General features: G+C 37.0%; 1 pseudogene; it reads left to right on the top strand.

Annotated features, from left to right (window-relative positions):
- Positions 1-5910: 5910 nt before the first annotated feature.
- Positions 5911-20808, top strand: LOC105062344 (uncharacterized; annotated as a pseudogene).
- The last annotated feature ends 1842 nt before the right edge of the window (positions 20809-22650 follow it).

The following is a 22650-nucleotide window of genomic DNA, read 5'->3' on the forward strand; positions in this document are numbered from 1 at the left end:
TTCTAGGTACGGGGAATAATGCAGCGATGCTATAGACAAGAATTGCCACCTTCACTCTGTGACATTGCAGGTGATAAGTATGTAAATGCTATGAAAAAATATAAAATCATGCAAGGTAAAGAGAGGCTGCTAGAGATTGTTTATAATTTTAAAAAGTATAATAGGGTAGGCTTCAGTGAGATAGTTATGGATGCAAAGGAGAGGAAACAGCAAACCACTGCAGAGAAAATCAGGTATTTGTAATAATAACTTCAATGGCTTACCGTTTTCTATTTCGCAAAATGTTCTTGATATGATATCAGAATGATTTGATCCTATCAACAACCTTATGAAGTAGGCAGGGCAATTATGATGATCCCCGTCTTGGAGATGAGAAAACACATTTGAAGATGTTGAGTGTCAAAAACAATACCTGTATTAATTTTCTTTTACCTGGCCATATTTTTACCTTTTAATTTAATATTCTGAGGGCAATGCACTGAAATACCACTACTATGATTGTTTTTCAGCTCAGAACAGTGAGGCACAGAGAAACTGGTTCTAACAGCCAATAACTCTCAGTACCAAGATTTGGGTCCATCGTCTCAACCACTTCATGCTATGAAATTCTTCCTTAAACTATCCCAAAAGATTATGGGTATTTCCTTTAAATTATTAGAATTAGAATAGTTCCTTTGAAAGGTTGTGAATGTTTCCAACGCATCGCCCAAGTCTAGGGGGTGTCATTTGCATTATTCTGACAAACCAGAGAACATGATGTGAATACCTTCCCTTGGGCTGGACGGTAGGAAGGTCTCTGTTTTCTTTGGAATGCTTTGGACAACTTACATTTCCTTCTTAATTCTACTTTCTTCTGCTCTTTCTGACTGGTGAGTAGTCAAATACTTGCCCACATACTCTATCCTTTTTCCACTCACCACTAAAAGAAGTGTTAGTAAAAGTGTAAATATGGAAAAAAATGAATATCTTAATTCTACAATGTTGAGATTTAAATATGCACTGGAAATCCTGGATGTATACCTGGAGGAAAAAGGAAGTCTTATCAAAATTGTAACACAAACATCAGTAGTAGTTGCTAAGAAAACTAGAGAAGTTTTCAACATGTGTATTTGTGTTTTAAAATGAATAATCAGAAACTTTTCTTTAAACATCATAAATATTAGTTATCAGAGAAATTGGATGGTGGAGTGGAGACTTAAACTTTCCCACATACTATGAAAGGTGAATGCTTTCCTTTTTGCTTTAAAGCGAGAAGAAAGATGGAAGATAGAGAAGGTACGTCATTAACTTGTAAGCTTCAGGGGTTTTCTTTGTTTGGTTTTTGTTTTATTTTGTTTTGATTTTTGGTAAAATACTGTTTTATTCCATGGATGAACAAACCATGCAACGTTCTCACTTTCTTCCTACCAGACCTCATGGCCAGAGCTGGCATCCCCTTTCAGACCGAGTTGGCTTTTTTCCCCCCTTTTCTCTCTTTTTTTTAGCTTCAGGGGGATTATATGCAATGACACGAAGCTCTGTACCCTATGCCTGGTATACAATGTTTGGGAAATGGCAGGAGTGAGTAACAATTCTCAGTGACCTATATTAGGGTTATTCAGATGTATTCTGCAGAGCACGAAAGTAGGATCTTAAGTGTTACAGAAACGAGATTTCTAGGAGATACATTTTTAAAACGCTTAAAGAGAATTAGTCGAGTGTTGTTTCTGAAAGACTTCTTAGAAGTTTTAGTATACCAAAGTGAGTTGTAAGTATTCAAGAGGCAGTTATAGGTTGCAGTGTTAACTTGAACTCAAAATTATGTTTTCATAAAAAGAAGAATGACATGGCTTGGAGTTTACTTGGAATTGCTGATTATTCTGTTTAGTAATGAAAAGCAAATTAGCTCATCTCATTCTCCAGCTCATAACGTAAAAAGAGTAACTAATATGCTTATGATGGATGGAAGACAGGAAGAACTGATTCGTCAGGATTTTGACATAAGGTGTTGACAGTTCCTAGAGAGAAGATTCTCTATATTCAAATACAGATTAAATTAAATTGCTCTCATCTTAGAAAACACTTTAGGTAGATTAAAGCTATAGTTGAAGATTTTAAGATTATTTCCAAAAATAGATTTTAAATGGGTCTTTTTATACCTAGATATATGTATTTCTTTCAATTCATCTTAGAATTAATTATTGTTTATGTATATTATTAAATTAAAAAGACTTGTGAAAAATCATTATTGGTTGCCAAAAGGATGTGTATGCTTTTAGGCTCTACTGTTTTATCTAAATGACAAATTTAGCTTTTCAGACCTGAGCTCATTCTAAGAATAGATATCATTTTATAAGTAGCAGTTTTTCTCAAGTGTGAGTAATGGTACCCAGGAAGAAGTAGCATCTGACATTCTAATTTTGCATATTCAGGTGTATAAAGTAGTAGAACACGTGAGACTAAAATTCGCTAGGCAGGTGTCTTCCTAAATCTAGGATATGTAACAAAATCCTGTAGAGATGAGTATTAAATTTATTTCATAGATTTTTTTGAGTCTTGGAATGAAGAGGATGATACCAAATAAATGAAAGATCAAATGACAAATAAATAAAAGATCAAATAAACGAAAGATCAAATGAGAAGACTGTTACCTCCCACTTCCCACCTGGCCACAAGCAAGCCCATGGCCTTCCTTCAGCTAATGCCCAGAGCAGATATCTTAAGGGACCTCTTCTTATAGAATACTGGATGCGACCTCCAAAGTAATTAAAGATAAATGATGATGCCTGGCAGAATATTAGAGGGGTTTAAGGTAGGAAGGAAAATATAGTGAAAGAAAGGGGACTCCCTAGAGCTTGATCAAGCAGTTAAGACAAATGTAGTGTTTGGGGGAAATTTTAGGAATTCGCAAAATATATTTTATTGGAATATAACAGTAATAAAGACAGGTGGATAAATCATTAGTGTGCAGAGAAATTAATCATCATAAGAGAACATAACCAGGCAGAGATATAGAAGATTACTGATGCCAGGGGGGACCCCCTTGGACCCCTGCCAAATATGACTACCCTTCTTCATTCCAAAAGAAACATCATAGATTTTTTTTGTCTCCTTTTGAATCTTACATAAATAGATTCACAAACAATGCACTCTGCTTTCACTCGACACTATGAGATCTTCCACGTCCTGCCATCACGCACTGACTGTACTTATCCGAATTTTTAAAAAATAACTGCAATTAGATATTGCAAGTCATAGAAACTAATATATGAAATTGACAACATTTTAAGACAAATATTCATTTGAATAAGGCAATGACTTTTTAAATTTCAAATCCAGAGAAGATAACTAGCAACTAAATGTCAGCCTTTGGCTTCCTACGTTAAATTGGACGCAGAATAAGGATTAAATATTTTCCTCATCAGGCTATCAACAAAAGCCAAAGAATTACTCTGCTTTACACAAAATTATGGTAAATATTAAATATAATATCCCATGAACATAGGAATTTTCTCATGCAGATAGAAAGCATAACTATCACATAGAAAGAGTGATTTTTCTGTATGATCTATAGAATCCCTTTAGTTTCTCAGCCTTTGAACCACGGGACCTTTTCAGAATCTGGGAATCACCTACATTGGAAGATAACTCACTAGAAAACTTCCCACGTTTACATCCACAACATCCTGCCTTTCGTTTCAGGGAGTCAGAGGCCACGTGAGGAAATTCACAGCTCTGTGAGGCCGCGATGAAGAACTTTAATTCCAAGTCGTACTTTGCAAATGTTTCTTTAGAAAATCACAGAAAACTGTTTGGAGCAAAGCTCTCATTCTTTTGTAGAGAGGGAAGTCACAGAGGTCTTTGTCATCTTTAAAAATATAATGATAAGTGGGCAGGGAGTTTGCTTTTCTGGTAACTGAAATGAGGCCAAGGAGGCAGAATTGGTCCTGCCTTTGAGTAATCTCGGATTTGTCTCCTAGATCGTTGCAAATTCCCCTGTTCTACTCCAGTCCCCAGACACAGCAGATTGGATTCTCTCTCAATCTCTCCCTCCTTCTCTCTCTCTCCGATACACTATTCTAACATGTAATTTTTGGCATAAGTCTTCAGAAATTCTTAGCATTTTTTTTCTCATCTTATCACTGAATCATTTTGAGAAAACAACGTCATTCAGGGTTTAGTTGGCAGCTAACAGGAACTGTGGTAGGTATTTCATGCGGAAAGGTACTACAAAGCAATTAAATGCTAACAAGAATCGGTGTTTGAGCCTCTTTGAATAATTCCAAAATCACATCACAGAACTGACCGCTAAACTGCCTGTGACAAAATCAGAAAACGACAGGAGAACACTGCCCTCCCAAATTCTGACTTCAGGGTCCCAAAATGTTCACCAGAATCAGGAGATCAGGGGAGCTACATTGCAATGGCTGGTCTGGGGAACACACCACCTGCTGTGATCCAGGAATAAAGAGGCACCAACAGAAAAGCTGCAGGTTCTGCCACCCCAGCCAGACTGATGCTCGGCCCCTCTCCCCACCTGTGACAGCTCTGAATTCAAGTCTTACAGGAGTACACGTGATCAGTAGGACCTAGGTTACACCCAGAACTCTTGCTACAGGGTGATCCTGCAAATGCTATCTTTAGCTTTTCAGGTGTGTCCTGAGAAAGGCCACAGGGAAGTGGAACAGGTGCAGATAAGATAATTTACTTTGTGCGCCACAGGTGTCTGGCAGCTTTCAGTCATGGCTTCATGACCATTAGGATGTGCTTATCACAAGAACAGTAATATAACCTCAAAATAAACTTGATTTAAGGCTATTCTTTTTCTTAAAAAAAAAAAATTGGTTACCTTGCATTTAAGCATCAGGGCTATTATAGAACTCAAGCAATGGCTATTGAATCCTCTACAGTGAATAGCAGAGATTTCTCACAATATCTTGTTCTACTGAAATTATTTTGCATTAAATATTGTTACGAGTAAGAGAGCTTGAAACCTGTTAGGACTTATCTTTTATTAAATTGGTGTTTGTGTTCTGTTTACAGAGGAATTTTTCACTTCATTAGCATTTTTGGTAATAGAAGGTGATTTGCACATTCCAGATGTCTGGAAAGACAACAAGATAATAAGCAGAACATTATTTTTTCTGTATTTAATTAAGCACTATCCTTACAGAAGTTAAGAAGAGGATTGTATGATAAACGCTACAGATATTTTTTTAGCATGTACCTCTATAGTGCTCTGTAATAATAATGTCACATATGTATTTCCTGAAAGCAGACGTTTTGCTTTTAGTATATAAAAACAAGAGATCAGAATTTTTTTTTTTTATTATTCATTAGTTGAATTTCCAGGCAGCTCATGTAAGTGTCAGGCTGCTTCTGAACTCTAAAGAAAGGACACTCGAATTAGTTCCTTTTTTTTTTTTTGGTAATTTATGCATAATAAAAATAATTCTGGTTATAATCAATAGCTAGAAAAGTCCTTGTAGACCAGCACAGTACAATGTAGGGAAAAATAAGTTAGCAACTGAGGCAGTCATCGTACGTCAAACACGAGGTGTCAGACATATCCTTATATCTGTCATTCATTAAGACTAGAAGAAAAACTCTTTGGTATGCTAAAGCAGAAATTTTTAGGGCATTTCTCTGTCAAAATGACCTTTATCCATGTAAGCCTTGTTAGTAGATGATAACACACTATTTGATATCCAAGCTTTCTGAATGTTGAGTTCCACCCAGAAAACTAGGAAAAGATGCCATTTTGAACAGCCTGAAACTACACATGTATAGGCATTGTTAAAGCAAGATTACAGACAATCATACAACAGACATAAAAAATGTGTGGGGTAATGGACCCTAAATGCATCTAGACCCTCAAAGATTTTTAAAAAACAAAAACAAAAACAAAACTTTACATTCCTCAATGGCACAATGGCAGAAGAGACAGTGTCTTCATCGCCACCCCTGCTCCTCTCCACTCTGACTCTCAGCGATTATGCTGTTTCCAGCAGGAGGTGAGAGACCTGCATAGAAGACCTCTGACCCGTCAGCCTTGCCTTGGAGTCCGCGTCCCTTCTCTGGCAATTTCTAGTCTGTTTCACGCTGAGACTCTTTGATCGTTGTGTGTCTGCGTCCGAGTGTCGGTGGGAAAGGGAGTGTCAGAAAGCGGTGGGGAGAACAAAACCTTTTTTTTCCAGAGTTATCATAATTTTTCTCCACCGCTCCTTACCACTACCAGAACCCATCAGCAGCCACTACTGGGGAGCAAGGATACAAGCCTGGGTTGAAATTCAGGCTCCAATGCTTTCTAATTCCATCCCCTGGGACCCGTCCCAGCATCTGTGAGCGTCAGAAAGGCTATGTATCCTTAAATATAGAAATGCTATCTTAAAAGCTATTGTAAGAATTACATAACTGCATGTAATATCCACTCCCTACCAAAAAAAAAAAAAAAAAAAAAAAAAAAGCCAAGCCTCAAGATCCACAGAGAGCAGATTCTCATTACGTGTTAGGTCTTTTCTTTCTTGCACCAGCGCTCACAAAACTGTATTCTCTCTCCCCCTAGTGGCAGACCTCCCATACATACTATTTGCATAAATTATTCATCCCAAACACTGTTTTGCTTGGAAGAATCCATCCAAAAGGTCAAAAGATAAGACAACATTGTGTCCAAATTAAACACTGTGGAAAACAAACACAACGCAGAACTTCTAGAAATAAAAAGAATACGAATACTAAATGGACTACTTCTTTTAGCCAGAAAAGAAGATTTAAAAAATGAGAAAATACAAACAACATAATTACAGAAAGAAAGAAGAGCACATGCTGCTTGCCCAGCCTGGATGTAATTTTTGGTTCTGGTTGTCACAATTACAAGTTAAGTAGCATTATATTGTTCATGCTTAATTTACTTCTGGGCTGTTTAGAGGGACCAGCTCTCCATGTGTTTTATTTTTGTGTGGATGCATCTGGTGACACTGCCTCCATCTTAGGGTCAAACTGCAGAACTTGATGACGATTATGGATTCCGTCCCCTGCTTGGAGATAAGACTGCTCTCTGAGAAAGTTTTGTTTCTGTATTGCAAAAATCTCCTGTAATTTCAAACATTGCAAAACTATATTTTTTCATTATAGCCCGATTTATTTCTGCTAGTGTACTTTCACTGGTCACGTTTTAAGGGTTGGACACAAGGTAACTTCTTTGTTCTCATTGTAGGTAAGGTTGACAGTGTTATCTAGCCACCCACGGAGGCATTTTATTTTTATTTTACTAGCAAACCAAAAACAAAATTTTAGAGATTTCTAATGAGTGTGAATGGTTTAAAATTTTCATTTAATTATAAGTCAAAAGTTCAATTCTATTAAAGAGAATAAATTTTTACCTGAATATATTTTTGAGGGAAAAAGGAATCTTTATAGCACTTTATATCTATATCTATATCTATGTTCAAATATCTCTTAAACACCCTGAAAAATTCCTATTGAATAAAGGTTCCTTAAAAAAATTGCTAGGAGATAATCAATATTGGAGTTACAGAATTAGCTATTTGGTGGTGATTTTAGTCCCATTTTCCTCCTTTTTAACTTTGCTTATCTTTGTTTGTTGTCTTTTTACAGATAAGAAACATTCAGGTCAGCCACATCAATAGGTTTTATTACAAAAAAACAGATGTTATCATCACCAATTCTGTCAGTTTAATTAGAAATATTGAAATGTGCTATATCCCTGTTAAGTGTAAGACGATAGAAAATAGCTTGTTTTCCAAGTTCTTCAAATTCTTATACAGCTACTACTTCAAAAAAAAGAATCACTTTTCACATTTTAATGGGAGCAGAGAAGCAGCAAAATTCTGACATTTAAAAAAATTTTTAAACAAATAATCTGGAATGTTCTAGTAAGTAAGGTCTGATCACAGGGAATATTAACCCTACAGATCACGGTGCTCTGTTAGAGGCATAAGCCCACAAAGAGGAACCTTAACAAGCCCACTTCGCTAGGTTTCTCCACTCCGTGCAGCTCGTTCGTACTCCAGTGATCTATGATGACGCGCCCTTCCTGGAACAGGTCCTCCACCTACATTCTTTGAGGCAGTTACAGGATAAGTCAGTTTCTTCCTGAGTCTTTGGGCCTTAAAAATAATCAGCCTAATGTGGGGAGGGTTAGCTCAAGTGGTAGAGTGCATGCTTAGAATGTGTGAGGTCCTGGGTTCAATCCCCAGTACCTCCTCTAAAATTAAATTAAACCTAATTACCCCTCCCACCCCCACCAAAATAAAATACTACTAATAATTAAATGATGAACAAATACAATATTTTTAAAACCAGCCTAAATTAATTATCACGCCAAAGAGATACCATTTGGGGTGGCAAATTTTGCTCCCTTAAAACTCAGTCCTTCCAAGTAATGGCAGCCACTTGGCAATACTGAGGTCATCTAAAGAATGGGCTTCAGTGGGAAGGCACACTCTTCTGTTCATGATTTTGCAACTTTTTAATAGATATTTGAAAGATCTCTTCATGGTACTTCTGATTCTCAGCTGTATTTTGATTTAGTGAAGTTGTTAAATAGAAACATTTTGAATGATTTAAAATGCCTCTTAGAAAACACAGTCCAAAAGGCAAAGAATCTACACATATATACAGAAAAACTGCTTTACGGGTATTTAGATTAAGTGCATATTTCAGAGCATCTCATTAATAGTCTCCTTAGTTAAAGTTAAATCTTGTTCATTGAGCATATGTTTTTCCCAGTATGTACTGGGGTGTATGTGTGTAAGATGAGATCCAATTTGGAAGAGACCAACACATTCTATCCTAAATATTCTTCTAATTATCTGTTGTTGTCTTAAATTGGAAAACAAGTAATTGAATGAGATGAAGCCACTGAAGCTACGGGAGTGATACAGAACCCAATCGGCAAATAAGGAAAAGACTTTTGCTAAGTGCAAAATGTGTCTGATCGTCTTGGCTTCCTGAGTATAAGAAATGGCAAATTAAGGTTTGAAATGATCAGAGACACAGTATGTATGAAACAGTAAAATGCTGACATAGACACAAAAATAGAGGCTCACCCACACATTCATGCACAGACAAAAATCATCATACACAAAATTGGCACAAACAAAACCATATAAAAATCTATTTCTATTCCATAGAAAATTTGTCCAAAATGTCTCCTAACTTCCCAACAGGAAAATTAGCCTTTCTTATGAAGTGTGGTATTAAAACTGTGCCCAAGGAGAGCAATTCATGTTGCGAGAATGTCGCATCTGGATTCTGTTCCCTCATGAATAAAGGCATTGCATTAACATGTCAGAGTTGGGGACTGTGACTAGAGACCAGGAATTCATTTTTCCAGCTTCAAATGCTAGTTAAGAATATTAACTTCAAATTTTTATTAGTAAAATTCTTCAATTGATTGTATTCTAGTGATTGATGGTTACCATACAATTTAGCCCACTGAAGGATTCCAATGGCTAGTTAAGACACGTCCCCCACAATAATATTTTTAAAACTAGTTTCTGATTTGTTCCATTGACATACTCAGACAGCCTGACAAAATAGTTGATAATGAGAATGTCCAGTGCCCGTACAATCTGGAACTTTTCAGCATCCAAAGTAAAGAAATACCTTCCCAAATGGTATCTAGTAAGGCTCAAGTAAGACAACAATTTACTATAAATAAAATTACACTGATGGAACTTGATAAAAAAGACAGCCCAGAGGGAAGTTCCTCTACAACAGTCAACAAGTGGATTTGGAAATCCGAAAGACTTAAGTTCTAATTGCTGCTTCACATCTTGCCACATAAATTAAGTGATTTTTCTGTCCCCCTTAGAACAAGTGTACTCATTCTGAGCCTCAGTATCTTGATCTATCAAACGAGAATAATAACACTAACACATGTTCATTATTTTGTATTTAGTACAAGGTAGTGTGAGTGAACACAGATGCGAGTATAATCCAGAAATTTTGGAGTTTAATTTTCACACCTGAGTATCATTCACTTTTCTGAAGTGTATGCAAACCTCCTGTGTTCCCTTCCGAGATAAACAAGGGTGAGTTATGCACCTGAGTTTGGAACCCAGGAGAGGCAGAAAATCCTCACTCTTCTGTAAAGATGCTCTTGGGAAGTATCAGAAATGGCCCAAGTCAAGGCAATGTTATTGAGTCTGTTGACTGACTCAGTGCTTGGTTACAGTGACTGATAGCAAAAAGGAAGTATGATATGTTGCAGTTACACTCAAGGTGTTTCTATCCTGTATAATGTTGGAGCATTCTGCGTACGTAGTTCCTGAAGAACTGTGACCTGAAGTAAAAACGTGATGTGCAGGGACCAGTAGAAAACTCAGAAAGGACATAACGAGTACTGACGTAACAGATGACAACAGAACATCGGAAGCTACTCTTGGAAGAGAAAAATCCAAGCAGAGAGATTGTTCTTGGATGCTTCTCAACATGCATTTCCCCTTTATGTCTTCTGAATAAGGCTCTGAATTTCCAGAGGGTGTCCCCTGGCTAGGCTGTTATTGGATGTATGCCAAAGCCCCTACGCTGCAGTGAGGGGTGCAGGAATGGTCGCTTTAGCCATAAGCATCTGTTCTGCTTCAAGCCAGTCAAAGGAAAAGTCAAGATTTGTTGTTGATAAAGGAGAGAAGTCATTTCTTTCTCTGTGAAGGAGGAAGCCTTTAGCCCCTGCATTGACAGGAGTCATCTTGCTACCATTAAAATGAAGCCAGTGCAAAATAGAGAGCAAAGCTGAGATGCACAACAAAAGCCTCATTCATGAGTCTCTGCTCCTTGGTTTTTCATGTGAACCGTTCCCAGTGTGAGATGCATTTGTCTGCATCTTGCTACTGAAACAATCATAACTGATACACGAGGGTAATAAACCTGCCACCAAACTTCGACACTTCATGATGTCATCTCATGAAATCAGACTAATTAATGATCAGTTTAAGAATGGTTATTATAAGCAAAGCCTGTGAGGTAGAGAAATATATTCAGAACTGGAAAAAAACAATATGCAAGGATGGAGGAGGAGAAGAGCAATGGAAACTTGCAGACAAAGTAAAAACTCAGAAATGACTGTGAGCACATCGATGTCCCTTGTAGCAGTGTTCACAATAGCCACGAAGTGGTAGGCACCTAAATGTCCACTGCCAGATGAATGCATAAAGAAAACATGGTCTCTACTCATTACCAGGTATTATTCAGCCTTAATAAAAGAAGAAGAAAATCCTGCCAGATGCTCCAACATAGAGGAACCCCGAGGATATTATGTTAAGTGAAATAAGCTCATCACAAAAAGACAAATACTATGAGTTCACTTGTCCTCTGTTGAATTATCTTTTGCATCTTTGTCAAAAATCAATTGAGCATATTTTGGGCCTGAGCTCTCTGCAGTCAGTAGTCCTTCGGTGCTGGTGGGGGACTTGTTCCAGGAAAACCCCCCACAGCCCTCATACGTCAAAATCCTTAGACAGTCAAGTCCCTTTTATAAATTGTCTAGTCCAGTGGTCCCTCCATGTCTGTGGATGCAGAACGCACAGGTACCAAGGGCTGAATGTGTGAGGTCCCATTGCATCTCTCCCTAGGCCAAGACCACACCATCTTGATTACTGCAGCTAATTAGTAAGACAACTTGAGACAGGGTGATTCTTTTCACTTTATTCCTCTTTTTCAAAATTGTTCTGGCTCTTCCAGAGTCTCTCTTACAATACAAATTTACACAAACTTACCTGTGTCTACAAAACATTCTTGCTGAGATTTCAACAGAAATTTTTAGTCTATAAATCACTGTAAGAGAATTGACATCTTTACCACGTTGTCTTCCAATCCATAAACATAACATTGAGCACTTTTAATGCCTTTCTGTAGGCAGAAATTTATTATAATCTATACAAATAAAACAAATATTGTTACTGAAGGGCATTTTAGTTCAATAATTTATATCTTCAATCCACTTGTCACCTTGTCATAAGAAAAATCTCCTAAAGTGCCAACCTGCCATTTTTACAGTTCTGTTTAACCCTTCCTGTATGAATAAATACATTTATTTTTTAGCTCAGTTGTATTATAATTTTTATGAGCATTTTCTTGCCACACACAAATAGTGTTGAATACTAGAAACTTCTCTGAAGGCAATTTCCACTTTATTTTTTTCAAGAAACATTTGTTATGAGCAAGGTAGTATGGAAGCTATACAGGATTACTCTTTGTAACATGGCATCAAATTATTCTATTGTCTACCCTGAATGCTCTACTAATATTTAGAAATCATATATCCTCAATATAATTTAATTACACATAAATAGGCGTGCTAATCTTAATTTATTATAGAAAATGTGACAAAGTTTTGCATTTGTCAAATTTACTTTTAAGAGTAATTATGTAAAACATAAAAAGAAAATTACTTTAGAAATAAAATTTGGCATATTTCTGAATATAACATTTAATTCACTCATGTGATAACATATTAATAGCTATTGTATGTATTCTTGAAATACACAGAGAAATTTAATGAAATGTGAAAAAAGCCAAGAAACTGAATAAGACTGGTAAAATAGATTTATTATATGATTAGCTCTCAGTGTCCTTAAGAAGAAACTTAAGGAGATAAAAATTATTTCATTATCACTAAACTTATGCATCCTTAGAATATTTAACTAAATTTAATATAGTAGCCTAAAAACCTGTCAAAATATGTGTTTTGATTAAAGCATAGAGCATTATTCATGACATTTTTGAAAGTCCAATATTTTTCACATTATTCCAAAAGATAAAAAAAAGTGACATCTTCCCCTTTGAACTACATTTAGTGGCTGCCATTATTGCATTAAAGCATAAATTATTTACAGTTAGAACACAGATGAAAATATTTTTGGCTGCTGAACATACACATGTATATGTGTGTGTAAATGTATGGAGATATTTTAAATTTGCTTTCTAGTATATGCTGCTAGGATATTCCATTGAGAAAGAAAAAGGAATGAGGTTTGTTGTGGGCACTGGCAAAAGAAAATGTTAACCCATGTTTCCAGCCCCAGTATTGAGGCTAATATCAAATAGCTTGAAATTCGCAACAGCATTAGCCATCTTGAGGAATAAATGAGTTTCAGACCTAAACTTGGATTATGATTTGATTACAAAAATTGTGTTGCCCTCCCCATATTAAGACGTTATTTTCTCAGAGAAATGAGGAGAGGCTCTGCTGGCCAGAAAAGAGATATAATTTCCATTATATTTCTGTATTTGACCTTTAGGTTATTTGCAGGTATTCTGCTTCATTTCTGAGCCATGGAGAATTTTTTGATTATGTCTTTAATAAATTTTTACTATAATCAGAGACTATGCCCTACATGAGTTAAATTCTTTTCATTTTTGTGACACAGCATGTAGTTGATTTGGGGAAGTACTACATATGCTCTTAAAAAGAAGCCACATACCATCTGTGGAGGAGGCACTGCCCAATATTTGCCTAACAAGTTAAATTTCTTAATGTTGTTCAAGTCTACTATTTATTTTCTCACTTTGTGTTTGCTTTTTTGAGTCTTCCATTTTGACTGTACATTTGTCTTTTCATTATTTCTGGCAGTTTTTATTCTTTATGTTTTGAAATTATGTTACCAATATATGCAGACTTAGGGCGTTGACCGTTTTATTGTTATGCAAAGTCCCTTTTTAGCTCTACTAATCCTTCTTAAGTCTACTTTGTCCACTGTGTGGTTTACTTCTCATTACTGTTTTCATGACTTTTTGTTTTCTGCCTCCTTATTTCAGCCACTCTGTGGTCTTAGGTTCAATAAAGATCACTTGTGAGCAGCATATATTTGATTTTTGTTTATGAAGTCTCACAACCTACGTCTTTTACTTTGAGATCTTAAGTTTTCCTGCCATTCTTAGCCTTGCACTCCATGCAGCCGCAACATTCGGCAAGCATCCTGAAGGAAAATTAGCAATCTACTTGTTTCTCTAAATTTATACCCATAAGTCTTTGGTTTTCTCCATCCTTTCTCAGTAACCTTCTCTTGGACTTTGTAATGAACTTCCAGCTTCTTCAAATACCTGGGTTTAGCAAATGCCCCCGGGTTTAAGTGTTGCAGAAGCCACATTTTATCTCTAAGCTTTTTCTCCCAGAATTTTCTCTCGTTCTTTTGACCCCAGCAACCCTCCATTTCCTTCAAACAGTTTTTTCCCCTGTGTTTTAACTATGTTTTATGCGTTTTAATTTTATTTATTTTATTGTATGTATTTCATTTATGTTTATCTATACTAGATGGGAATACTCATCTGCTGATAACTACTCTATCTCAATCGGAGCTGAACGTTCCTACAGTAGAAATTATAGATGTATTTGCAATTTTACAATGTAAGAAGTTAATTATTTTCTTTAATCTTCTTCCCAAAAAGTCATACTCTTTTCTAGCATTTTAGTTCTGTTTTGAACTTTTATCTATTCCATTGACATTGTTACTGTTTCACACTGTCATTATTTGTCTAGATTCAACTACACTTATAATAAATCGGATGCATTCCTGTTACATCTTGGACTTCCCTTCTGAGATTATTTTTGTTTCTTGTATGTATATCTCATGGATAATAAACACGAATCATAACTAGTTAAGTAAGTCTGCTGTGTAACTGCCTGAGTTCCTAGGTGCTACTCTTTAATTTTGAAATCTAAATGAAAAACAGACAATTGTAAAAAAAAAAAAAAAATGAACGAATGCAAGCTTCCAAAGATAGTTTTCAAATAAAGAAAAAGTCATATTCAAATTTATAAGTATTATTTGTTTATGTATTTTGTCTGAGAGATTTTCTGCTAGTTTGCAACTTTGAGACTCCATGAAATTAGAAGTGTGGTTTCTTCTCATCTTTTTGTGAAACCAAAGCTAACGATGCTGCTTTTTAAAGTGCTGTCGGAGGGAGGGTATAGCTCAGGGGTAGAAGGTGTGCTTTAGATGCATGAGGTCTTGGGTTCAGCCCCCAGTACCTCCACTAAAAAATAAATAAAACCTTAAAAAATATGAATAAATAAAGTGCTGCCTAATCTATGTTAATCAAGTGCAGATTATTATGAGAGCTGTAATAATCACAGAGAAATTGATAATGACTTGAATCAGTGTCTGGCTTGTTAATTGTAAAGCTTTAACCATGAAAGAAATTATTTAACATCTGCACTTCACTAGTTATGACGTTTTATTAGAATTAATAATTAACGGTTCTTATGATATATAGCACAGGATATAAAACATCATTGGGTTTATAGTAAAACTGTGATGTCACATGATAATCTAACCAGGTAAAGGCTTAGAAATCATGTTTCATTTTTTCCATGTTTATATATTTAAATGATTTTATTGACAATACTATAGTGATAGAGTTTTGTGACTAATACAGTCAAATATTCAAATACAGTTGACCACTGAACAACACGGGTTTGAACTGAGCAGGTCCTCTCATACACAGGTCTTTTCAATAAATACATACTACAGTATTATATGATCCATGATTGGTTAAATCCATGGATGGGGAACCTTGGAAATGGAGAGCCAAAGGTAAAGTTACATGTGGATATTTGAATTCACAAGGGGTTGGCACCTCTAACCCTTAACATTGTCCAAGGGTCAACTGTATCATCATCTTCTACAGATAAGATTTACTGAAAGAAATTGTATCTCAATTCTACCAGCTTAAACATATGCAAAGGTAGACCTATTAATAGTGTCTTTTGTTGTATTTTTCACTATTTCTAAGGATACAATAAATTTTAAATTAGAAGAATTTGTTACAGTTACATTGTGAGATGTTTTGACAACTAAAGTATATTTCCATGGCAACTCCCAAAGCTTCTGTAAATATATGGTCAATTTATCTAACCCTTCACTAAGGGATACTCAATTACCCAAGATGGTACAGTCTATTTTGAAAATCCCCCCAAAATAACACTAATAAATGCAGTGAATAGGGTGAGGTATTTTAATTCAAGTACTGTTTTACAAGATGGGCATTTTCTATCACCGGGCTAGGTTATCAGTGTCAACTTAAATTTTCTGTATCTACTTTATACAAATACTGTTCTCTACTTGAATAATTCTGAAATTCTATTCTCTTCAATAAATGAGTTTTGAGTACTTACTATTTTCTTAGGCTATGCCTGTAAATGTCCTCCACCACTATGGTTTCACAGTATTATTATGGATAAAAATACATCTATCAAAGATTAATTTTTCCATACCTATGTTTATAAAATCTAAATATATCCACAATAAGATAAAAGCAGCATAATGAACTAGAAATATTTCATGTATTAAGAGACAGCTGTAAAACAGTCCAAGTGGTAAGAAGGAAAGAACTGACCCTTAATACTACAGGGAATGAGAAGCGTGAAAGGAACTTACTTGGCTAGAGTATGCTGGGAATGTTTATGGAAGAAAGGGAAATTGAGCGGCATTATTAGGCACTGAGGTTACTCTTAACATAAGAGATGTTAAGTGATGCTGAGAATTTGTCTTCATTAATTCTAAGAAAATGATATCGCCAAGTTCACATCAGGTTACCAAACCGAAATAAGGTTTAACCCACAATTTGAAACCAGGATCATAAAAATGCCATTCTCTGAAATACATGTTTGCAAAAATAAATAATCATAGATGAGCTCAGTCACGTATACAAATCTTCCCAGAGGTGTATACCTACGAGATAATTCCTGGACAGCACATCGATACAGGGCGCTACAGAATCCTCACATGATTCCATGATGCTTCTCTAAAAATGAAGATATTACAGCATCTTTCCAAAAGTAATTGTTTTCCCTACCATTTCACGACTAGGTCACGGCAACTACCCTCTAACTCTGGTTCCCCTGATTCCACTCTTTCCTTCACTTTGCCCTTTTTTTTTACATTGCAAGTAGAATAATATTTTAAAAACGCAAACATGCACACGTTGCTCCCATGCCCAATGGCTACCTGTTACGTTCAGCGTTAGTTAACCCCAGAGCCCTCATCACCACGCCTAAGCCATTCTTGATCTGTCTCCTGCTTGTCACACCGGCTTCGTTTCTTGAATCCTTCTTGAACAAAACGGTTTACAAGCTTGAGTGTGCCAAGAAGTACTAAAAAGTCTATCCAAAGTGCTTCTTAGCATATGCCCACAGATTTTCACTTCGTTAATCCAACGTGGGGCTCAGGACTCCGCACTTTAAATCCCACTTTACCTCCTCCACACCCGCTCCCCCCCCCCCCAGGAGATTCCAACAGAGGGAACAGGACTGCAGAAACCTTGGTTTGTGTTGTATTAAACCCCAAAGGCTTTTTTTCTGCATTTTTTTTTTTTTTTTTTTTGCTTAACTGCCTTGTTTTTTTAACTCATCTTTGAGTCACTGTTCTTTGAGGAAGCAGTAAAATGCAGAGTGTCTTTGATTTTAATTCTATGCAGAAAAGCAAACTTCTGGTATTAATTTGGCCTCGAACACAGGTTTTCCTATTGAGAAGCTAACTCACTGAGTAGTTACAAGTTACTACATTGTTCAGCTTACGTTAATACGTTGTTACCCTAGTGTACGAGTTTGGTCATCATGAATAAAACGTTCCTGAAATCTGAACGCTACCAGGCAAAGCAGTAAAACTGAGATGATGAATATTTACAAATGAAGAGTTGATCCTGAAATAGAACATATCTTATGAAGTTGTCACCTAAACACAAGGGACACACACCTCTCTCAGGTTCAGCTTATCTTCAACAACAGCTGGGATAAAACAAGACTTGTTTTCTCTTTGCCACCAGCGGTTTTGTAACTTCTGTTAATAACAGTGGCATTTCTATTTACTGAAATACTCAGCCATTTCATTTAAGAAAAAAAGTGAGATTTAATATTATTTATTTTTTTTCACCATTTACAACAAGAGGAATCCCTTGGATGCTCTTAATTTTATTTAAATTAAAATTTTACTTCTTGATCTGTGTGTTCATTTTCCCTCTGGTCGTAAGTAATTTTATAGCCAGATATGGGTGTATGTGTGCACGCCCGCATGTGTGTCTGTTAGAGAGAGAGAATTTGTATCTGTGTGATTTATTTTTTTAAACTCTTCCCAGTAAAATCAATAAGATTTTGCTTTTTTTTCCCCCTTCCCACATTTGACAGATAGAAACATGAAGATAAGAATCATGATAGGCTGTTGAATAGTTTATCTGTTTGTAGTTTAGCTTCAAATATATGACTCTAAATTTCAGAATAGATACATCACTTGGTGTAGTTCAGATAATTGATTCATAAGTCAGCTACATCAGGCAGGTTTTGATGGTATCTTTATAAATAGGCCTGAGCTTTCAAATGCCTGATCGTATCTCTCATGCTGACATGAAAGGCATTTAGAGGTTGGAATATGCTACCAGTACAACGTGTATTTTAGATACAGTTCATGAGGCCTATTAGTTTCCTATAACACAAGTAACAAAATATCACTGAAATGTAATAAATTGAATGGTAATACAGAAAGGCTTTTATAATTGTGTTTTAAAGGAGCAATGGGAAATATGACTTCAACATTAGATGTTTAGAAATAAAAACACAAGCAATTTTAGTATGTTTGAAACAAAAGCAAGCATCATAATAATAATAAAAAAAAGAGGATTAAAAAGTCCAGAGACATAGCCCCCGGTGCCTACTGCTGAGATGGTTTCTCATCCATATGTGTGTCAGATGGAGCCTGCCTTTGCAAAGTGCACTCACTCAATCTGTCTTCATAATTCAGATGCATGCACACACATCCTTTATCCTAAAATTAGGTAAAGGATTAGGAATTTGCATAGTGAGATATTTGTCAGACAACTGTAAACACAAGATTCTGAGATAGAAGTAGTATATTAGAAACATTTATTTGTTAATTCTAACCAGATCCTCCATACACTTTGAAATTTCCTCATTTTTCACAGCTACTGAGGCCAAGCATTAAACACCACCCTTTATGCATTATGTCCCCCTGATTGCTGTCCTGTCATGACTTTCAGGTCAGTTCTCACGTAGGTAGAGAATTTTTTTTTTTTTTTGATCACCATGAACTACTTCATTCTAGGTGTTGTTCCCTCACTCCACTTGACCACAAAAATGTGCACACAGCCCTGCGATCCTAGATGATATCTATATCCATTTGAAGAAGATCACACAATGTCACCCCCAAATATGCCACTTTGGCATATTGAGTATTTTGACTTCAAGGCACTTAAGCCGGAGGTGAAAGACAGACACTCTGACCCTTCCTTTTTCTTCCAAAAATTTTCTCAGCAAATATTATCGAAAATTCTTCGGGGGTTACGTGGGTAGGGTATAGTTCAGTGTTAGAGTGCACGCTTAGCATGCACAAGGTCCTAGGTTCAGTCCCCAGTACCTCCATTAAAAAATACATCAGGAACACACTGGGGAGAAACCCTTCAACTGCCCAAATTTGTAAAGTGTTACTTTCCAAAGGAAAACGTCTTCAAGCATGAAGCTCGGAATTGTCTGAACCAATGGGAACGACTTCGCGTGCCGGCTGTGCCAGGAGACCTACCGCCGGAGGATGGAGCTGCGGGTGCCCTTGCGCAGGAGATGCCCTTCAAGCGTTCCCGCTGCTCGCGGCAGTTCATGACGAAGTTCACCCAGAGCCACAGGGAGAAGCTACATGGAGCCCCCAGACCCCAGGCCTGTTCCACCTGTGCCAAATGCTTCCGTCCCACAGGGAGCTGCAGCTGCACCAGGCGTTTAAGCACCGTGGGGAGACGCTGCCGCGTGCAAGGCATTCGGCCGTGCGCTGCGGAAACGCCCGCAGATGCACATGAAGCCCAAGGACAGGAGGGCGGGGCCGGTCCGGGAGCTCTGCAGCCACGCCTTTCCCCAGATGGCCGAGCTCAACGTGCACCTGAGCACGCACAGGGGCCGGAAGCCCTTCCAGTGCCACCTCTGTGGCAAGACCATCCTTCCGCACCCAAGACCGCCTGGATAAGCACAGGGACACCCATACCGGTGAAGAGCGTGCGGCTGTGAGTTCTGCCCTCCAGGCAGCACCGAGAAGGGGCCCTGCTGAGAGGACGTGGCCAGCTGCCACCAGGAGGACGCCACCAGGGTGGACCCACTTCTGCCAGATCTGTGGGAAAAACTTCAAAGCCGTGGACCAGCTGCGTGGGCACGTCGGACCGCACAGGGGGGTGAAGTTCAGTTGCACCGAGTGTTGCTCCAAGTGCTCCCAGGAGGCCCACCTACAGAGACACATGGCGATCCATGACCAGGTGCAGAATTGCAGCCCACCGCAGTGCAAGCTCTGGACCCTGGTCACTGAAGACCAGACGATGCTGATGGTGGTCGCACCCTGGCCACTGCGGAGCTGGAGGCAGGCTTGGCTGATGTGGTGAAGTCGCTGGTCCAAGATGTCCTGGACTCCCAGCTCCCTGCCCAGGGTCTGTGTGCAGAGGAGAGCTGTGCCAGCCCAGGCATCCTGCAGCCCCTGCTCACCCTCACCGCTGCCACCTCTGAGAGCCGCCACATGTAGCTCCCCCTGCCCACTGCAGCCCACAAGGCCCGAGTAAATCACATGGCTTCAGACTCGAAAAAAATATTTTTTTTTCTTGAATGGTTTACTCTTGATCGCCTTCAGATCTTTGCTCAAAAGATCTTCTCAAGAAGTCTGTACCTAACTTCCATTTAAAATACCCCTCTTTCTCCCAGTTGTGTGGCGTGACTGTCCTTGGCTGCTTTTCTCTGTGGTCCTTGCCACTCAACATTATCTAACACCCTGTATAATTTACATTTTATCATTGTCTTGTCCCATTAAAATATAAGCTATATGAAGGTTGGCACTCAATATATTTTGTTTTCTCCTCTATCTCCAAAGCTTAGGACAAAGCCTGACCTGTAACATACTACGGATACCGTTCATTGTTTTATTTGTTTTTTAAAAGAACATACACATTTTATGTTTGTAAGTGCAAAGATAAGAATGAAAGAAACACACCAAACTAATAATACTGAATGCTCTGGGGGTGATCCTTTGAGAATGGTATAGGAGAACTATCAGCATTTTTGTTCTTTATATTTCTATTTTTGAATAGTTTCTACTTATTAACAGCATGTATTTCTGTGATAAAAAGACTGTGATAATACAACTAACCACTAAAGAATAATAGCAGTGTGTGCCATATAATATGCAATCAGATATTTTGGTCAATAAGTATATTATGGGCTCCAACTATGTGGTAAGACCCTGGGTAAATGGTTGTGACAATGAATCACAAGGACGCCACTTTCTTGGAGCTTGAAGTAATATCACAAGGGTCTGTTCATTGCCTAAAGATTGCATGTACTTTCAGCTGTTTATAAAGTTACATTTATGTTTATGAAAAAATGGCAAACTGATTTCCAGATTGCTTGCAAAGGGGCACAAGGGAGGTTTCCAGAATGATGGAAATGTTCTATATCATGATCTGACAGCAGTTACACAGGTGAATACATTTGTTAAAATTCATTGAACTGTGCACTTAAAACATGTCATTTTATGGTATGTAAATTACCTCAGTCAAAAATACAAAAGTATACAACCTTTGTTTTCCAAATTATAACACCTGGTCTTGTAGAAAATTAGAGAGAGGAAATCCATCTTTAAGAAAGAAAATTAATCAATGTGATTAATTAGATTTGGGATTTGATTTAGGTTGAAACATAAAAATCTGTAGCTATTAGTAACAGAGGTAAACGGAGGAGATGTTTTAGAATCCATATAAAATTTTAACTCTGCAAATCAGCCCAATAGACTCGCTCAATATTCATAGACATGAAATATCTTTAGTTGCCCTTTGATTACAAAAGTAATTAATGTTTATTTACCAGAAATTTGGGAATCACAGAGAGAGTCATCCAAGGGCTAATAATTGTCTGGCATATTCCTTTGCAATCATTTTTCCTAGATACAGCTGTACATGAACCAAATCACACTTACCTATACTTGTATATCTTGCTTTTGTATTTATTATCAAAATGTAGGCATTTCCTTCATGAAATTAAAAGCCACTTGTAGATATGATTTTAAATGTGTGTATATTTTTCAGTGATATTGAGGGAGAATGGTGTGGTGGAGAGTGCAATATAGACACATTCATTTCTGAATAACAGCTCAGGCAATAGCTGGTTTTGACCTAGATTAATCTTTTTGTCTATGCTGAGGTGTGCAAATGATATAATTATCTAAGTTATGCAAAATGCGGTAACAACACCTTTGCAGAGCACCTTTATATATTTATATAATATTTATTTAAACCATCTAGCTTGTGCTATGTACCTAGTATGTCCTCAATAAGTGATTATATAGTCCACAAACCGTAATTATCTTAACAATATTTTTAGAAAATAATATTGTTTTAAATTTTCTCTGCCTTAACAAAACCTTTTTTTCTGATTAGCCATAGCCTAGATTTATAGACATGTCCTTTAGGGTCACTGATGATAAATTATATCACATGCATCACCATATGCATATAATTAGACTCATCACAATTTCTTTTATATTATAGCCTTCTAGTTCCTAAACTTTTACTTTTGATTATTCTCTGTTTATTGGAATTAAAACATTGATAATCTTTTAGCAACATGAATTGAGTATATTTTCAGAGTATTTGCATATCTGAAAATATCTTTGTTTT

This window comes from Camelus bactrianus, chromosome 34 (genome assembly GCF_048773025.1).
Source record: "Camelus bactrianus isolate YW-2024 breed Bactrian camel chromosome 34, ASM4877302v1, whole genome shotgun sequence".
NCBI classification, from domain to species: domain Eukaryota; kingdom Metazoa; phylum Chordata; class Mammalia; order Artiodactyla; family Camelidae; genus Camelus; species Camelus bactrianus.